Genomic DNA, 5,714 nt, shown 5'->3' on the forward strand with positions numbered 1-5,714 from the left:
ATTTTCCAAACACACTCCCTGGAGATGCTTGTTTTGTTTCTTCTCCTGATGTAGGAGAGAGTGCTGGGACTGGGGTGGCTGAGGGGGTGCAGCTGCAAAGGAGCAAGGCAGGAACTCCCATCTCCTTCCCTGCACCCCAGCTTTGGCCTCTGTCCCTTGCACAGGACCTGCCAGCCATGCCTGGGTCGTTTGGCTGCTTTTCCAATCTGTGTCCTTGTGCCATAGGCCCGACAGGCAAAGAGAACCCCAACTCCTTTGCTCTGTGCCTCAGGGCAGTGTGATCCTCCCTGTGAGACAGCTCCTCCCTGCCTCAGCGGGTGCTGCCTGGGCACCGTGACAGAAGGCAGGAGTCGGGGACCACGGAGGAGAACCCAGGACTGGGGATCACAGGGCAGGGGGCTGGGGATCATGGAGGAAGGCAGGGATTTGAGGAGCATGGAGGAGCATGGAGGTGGGCAGAGGGGGTTGGGATCCCAGCAGAAGGCGGGGGGGGGGGGTCAGGGACCATGGAGGAAAGAGGGGGGTTTGTCCTCCTCCATGGGGGAGGACACCGGGGTGGGACTACAGAGGAGGGCAGAGATTTGGGGACATGGAGGAGGGCAGGAGTGGAGTACCATAGAGGAGGACAGGGGCTGGGGACCATGGAGGAGGACAAAGGCATGGGGGACCACAGCACAGAGCAGGGGCTCCCTGCAGCCACCCAGCAAGGGGTGGATGGAGGTGCCCTCCCACCAGCCCTGGTGACTGGGGCTCATGCAATCTGCCTGTTCCCGGCCTGTCTGTCTGTCTTTCTTTCCAACTATCTGTCTCGCGCACTAATCAAAGAAGATTGTTCCAAGAAAGCTGGAAGAAGAGAAGGAATGTCTCATTTGGCTGTGGCTTCCTTTGGAAAGTCTGGAAAAACTGTGGCATCTCGACGTGCATGAAGGTCTGCCTGGCGGGAAGCACATTTTCCTTCCAAAGCTGCTGTGAAGATGTGAATCATGAGCCGGTAACGCTCCTGGCAGCGTGAACCCCAATCCCACTGAGACATGGTGCTGGCAGCAGCTCTGCTGTATCTCTTGGACGGAAAAGACAAACATTTATCAAAGTGACATTGCTGGGGAAGAGCTGCCGGTGCTGCCGAGAGCCGGGCGGCGGCCGGATCCTGCCAGAGCCCAGGGTGCTCCCACCAAGTTTTCCAAAGGTCTCCCAAAGTTCCTCAAACACCAGCCAAGGGGTTTACAGTCCCTTGTGGTTGTCCTTCACCATCTCAGCCCCTCAGTGGCATCTCTTGCAGGCATGAAAATATCCAGCATCCAATGATCAGAAAAAGAATAAAAGCTTTTGGAAAGGTCTGCTGGGACCTGGGGGGAGCCCTGGTGCTCTGCCTGCTGCACGGGGGAGGTCCCCACCCAGCCTGTTTCCTGCTGTTCCCAGGCATCCAATGCTGGGGCCAAACTCCTTCCAAACCTTGCCCCCTAAAACTCCCCGTGCTGTAATTGCAAGACCCCAGTGCCTGTGAAATGTCTGTGAAGCCACTCACTCCCTGCCCACCTGGTTGTCCACCACAGAGCTGGGGCTGTCACTCTCCCTGCTGGCAGCAGATGTCTGACTGGTTCAAGCTGCCATTTACAGCTCCTGGAGCAAACAAAACACCCCTTCTGTGTAAGCCCATCCTTTTTTGGGTCTGTGGAACTTCATGCAGCCCCAAGAGCAGCCTGGCTTGCACAGACCCCAGTCCTCTGGCATCCCCCCCAGGACACGGTCTAGGCTCAGGCTTGGAGTTGGAAGAGTTTCGACATTAAGTGTGGATTCAGGACACGTTGGACACCTCACCTCAAACCAGAGCACTGTGGTCAGTTTGTGTCTGTGAAGAACCCCCAAATCAACACATTTTTCCCAAGATGTGCAGGACACTGAACCAGGAAGGCAGGAAAACTGTGTCCTGAAGAGTGTGCAGGGGCTTTAGGAGCACTTCCCTCAGTGACACTAGTCAAATCACAGGTTGGAGAAGCCGTCTAAGATCATCAAATCCAGCTGTTAATCCCGAATTTCCAAGGCCACCACCAAACCATGTCCCCAAGTGTCATATCCACACATCTCCATGGGACAAGGATGTGCAGGGTGCAAGGGGTTCAGACCCAGAACTGGGGTTTGCATGTGACATTGGTGTTTCCTGGAGAAGACAGTGAAGGAAGGGGAGCAAACCTGGAGCTGTGTGCCTTGGGAAAAGGAACGTCCAAAAGGACTATCTGCTTGAGGGATGTGGGAAAAGCCTGGATATTGGCCCCAAGGGATCACCACTTGCTTTAGTACACCTACATCATATTCAGGACAAGCATCAGAGGAGCCAGGGCAGCCTGGAGCCCTGGGAAGGGGATTTTCACTCCTGGAGGTGTCCAGCAAATGTTACCCCTGAAAAACTGGGGGATGTGGACCAGAGCCTGGGGGTACCTCTAAGCAGAGAAGAGGCCAGAGGGATAACAGGGTGCTCACACGCTGCTGTCCTGGCCAGGAGCTGCTGCAGCCCCGGCAGCAACAGCCACATCACAGTGAATTCCCAGCAGTTATTCTATGGATGCCCAGTACGGGCTGGAGCATTCGGCTGCTCCTTCCTTAACGTGTTCATTAGTGGTCATTTAATTACAGGATGCAAAGACAAGCTGTTCCAAAATCCTCCTGTACCTGTGCAAAACATGCAATGAGCAATTAGTGCTGCTAACGAGAGAGGGAGTCACGGCATCCACAACAGGAGATACCCATCAGCATCCTGGCAAACCTGCAATCCACCCTAGCCCACATGGGCTGCTCTCATCTGGAATTATCCCAGTGGCCTTTTGGGGCAGAGGGAGGGAAAATGGAATGTGAGTGAGATGGTGGCAAGTGGCCAATTCCTACCCACGGGAGAGACAAGAGGTGTCCAAAACCACCCGTATTTCCATCAGAGGCTGTTGGGAATGGGAAGGGGGTGCTGGTGCCACCACCACTTCAGCTCCAGATCAAAGCTCAGCAGCAGAGCCCTTTCTTCCAGTGCCACTGGCCTGGATGGGAGCTGGTGGGGCTGAATATGCAAACTGAGCACTCCCAGGGCAGGGAGTGTTGCCGGCTGCTTCCCGGTGGCTGTGATTAATTGTTGTTAATATTAAATTCAGCACTTTTATGCAGGACGCAGAAGTGCTTAGGCAGAAGCCCAGCTCCTATCCTACCTGTCATTAAAAAACACTGCAATTAAGCTCTGCTGGAAGGAAATACAAGTAAACGCATCCTCTGTAAGTGGCTACAGCTTTCCACAGACATCTGTGTCCCCCGCTTCCTCTTCGGCTGGCCAAGCTGCTTCTGTTTTCCCTCTTCCCATGACCCATACATTGCTTTTTCTCCTTAATCCTGCCCACAGCTCCCAAAGGCGAGGGCTGGAGAGGGGAGGAAAGGAGCCCCAGCTGCCTCTGACCCACTGCCACCAGTGGAAAGTTTGTGTCAGCTGCAGCTGCAGCCCCAGGCCTGGCCAAAATCAAGGCCGTGCTCTGGGTATCTGCTCACCTAGTTGGATCCTGATGCTCTCTTTGGTCCTCTCTGTGGGCAGAAATCCAAATGCTTCTGCAAGAGAAAGGGGTGCTACTGCCCCGATATAAAGCATTTAACAATTGTTCCCACTCTGCAGCAGATCTGGCTGGGATTTTCAGCAGCTGAGACCTGCTCCTGCTGAGGTTAATGATGGCAGACTCAGCCCGGTGCTCCAGGAGAGCCAGCCCGGCTCCAGCCCCGCAGGGCCTGGCACAGCCCGAGCCCTGTGGCAGAGCTGTGCCAACAAGCACAGTCCTGTGGCAAAGCTGAACAGGGGGGGTTCCTGCACCCCAGGACAGGGTTTTCCCCTGGCATCGTCCCCCTGGTTTACTCCAGCTGTGGTTCTTTGCCTGGAAAAGGACGAGGCAGGATGCCAGAGGTGGGGCAGGTGGTGATGGGTCAGCCTGAGCCAGGGGACACCAAGAGGAACTGTGGTGGCAGGGCCTGGAGGGACAACCTCTTCTGCCTCCCCCCAGCGACCCCAGGGACTGTGAAGCAGCCAGAAGTTGTGGTTAAAGTTCTCCTGGGAATTCCCATTCTCCTGGGAATGCCAGGAGAGGTGGGTGGGAGTGACAGCCACATACAGCCAGGTCTGCCAGGTCATTGTGTGGCCAGAGTCCCGTCAGGTCCTTAAAGCCTCCAAAAAAACAAGATAAGACTTAGGGCAAGGGAGCTGGAGATAAAAAGGGGCAGCAAGATAAAAATAAACCTGGTGCCAAGGACAATACCAGTGCCAGGAATACTACCTTAAAAATTTTAGACCTGGGGTGATAAAGATCATGTGAAAGGCATCCTGAGTGCCAAAGCTGGCTTTCCAGAGCCACGAAGGAGGCTGGCACGATCCCAGAGGGTCAGGATGGATGGGCAGGGCAGAGGGGCACCAGGTGTGCCTAAATTTGGGCACATCTGGGGCTCTGGCAGCTGCAGGGCCTGGCCAGCTGGAGGTCTGGGAGGCAACGTGAGGACTGTGGGTGCTGAGTGGCAAAGAGCAGACTGTGGCTCTGGCCACATCCCCAGGCTCTGCTGATGCAGCTGAGGAGGGAAAGGTTTTGCTGGGATCGTGGTGCTGATGAACACAGGGTTTTTCCCCTGTTGCTTGCAAACATCGTCATCATGTATATAAACACAAAATGCCAAAATGTGAGTCAGCCCAATGGCAGTTTGGCTCCTGCACCAACAGCCTGATAAACGGTGGAACCACAGCTTGCAGAGGGGATTCATTCCTGTTTCAGGGGTTTCAAGAAGTTGTTTCATGGCAGGTACAATATATTCCCAAGATATAAATGAAAAAAAAATCAAAATTTAAAAAAAAATTTATAAACCAGGGTTTTTTCCCAATTTGTTGCTCTCTATTGATGAGGGGAAACCTTTTAGCCTCAGGTAGAGGCCAAACATGCTTTTTTAGAGAGGAAAGAAGTGCAGACAGTATTTGCATGTGAGACATAGATTCAATTTTTATGAAGGTGATTTTTTAAAAATATTTGCTGAATAAGTTTTGTGGCCTAGTGCTGTGATCCAGCATAACAAAAGGTCCTATTCACACAAGGGAGCAGATCTGAGACCACTTCATGAATCTTAATTCCTGAATTTCTCAGGGTTTTTTTTTTCAAACATGAAGGATCCCAATGAGCCGATTATGCAGACCTTGATATAATGTCATTTTTCTGATTAAAATGCTATAGTTTAAACTCTGCTGTTTAAACAGTCTGGCCTTCATTTCTATCTCCAGGTGTCAATAATCCCATGAGGGTCAGCAAAACCAACCACAGATATAAAGTTGAGTGTGTGTGAAAAGTGTCTGCAGGACTGAGGCCAGCGATTGCAAAACAGTTCAAACTATAATCCTCCATTTTCATTAGTTTCTTGAAAAACTTCTGCTGTGGGCTTGAAATCTTTCCTGTTTTGCTGAGCCAAAGGTGATTTTTCTCCCCAGCAGTCTGAGCACAAACCTTCCTGCTGGTTTTCTGTTGTCAGGCTTCAAAAATCACATTTCCCACTAAGGACATTCTGCCCTTTTCACTGAGAGAGCTTGACATTGACATCTATCGTGTAAACAAAGCTAATTAAAGACAGTTATTACTTGCAAGACATAAAAGTCTTCCAATCCCACAGTCCAGTAGATTTGGCTGCTTTTGGCAAGTGAAACTTTGTGCTCTCCCTATTCTGCAGAA

This window comes from Prinia subflava, chromosome 17, assembly GCF_021018805.1.
Source record: "Prinia subflava isolate CZ2003 ecotype Zambia chromosome 17, Cam_Psub_1.2, whole genome shotgun sequence".
NCBI lineage: Eukaryota > Metazoa > Chordata > Aves > Passeriformes > Cisticolidae > Prinia > Prinia subflava.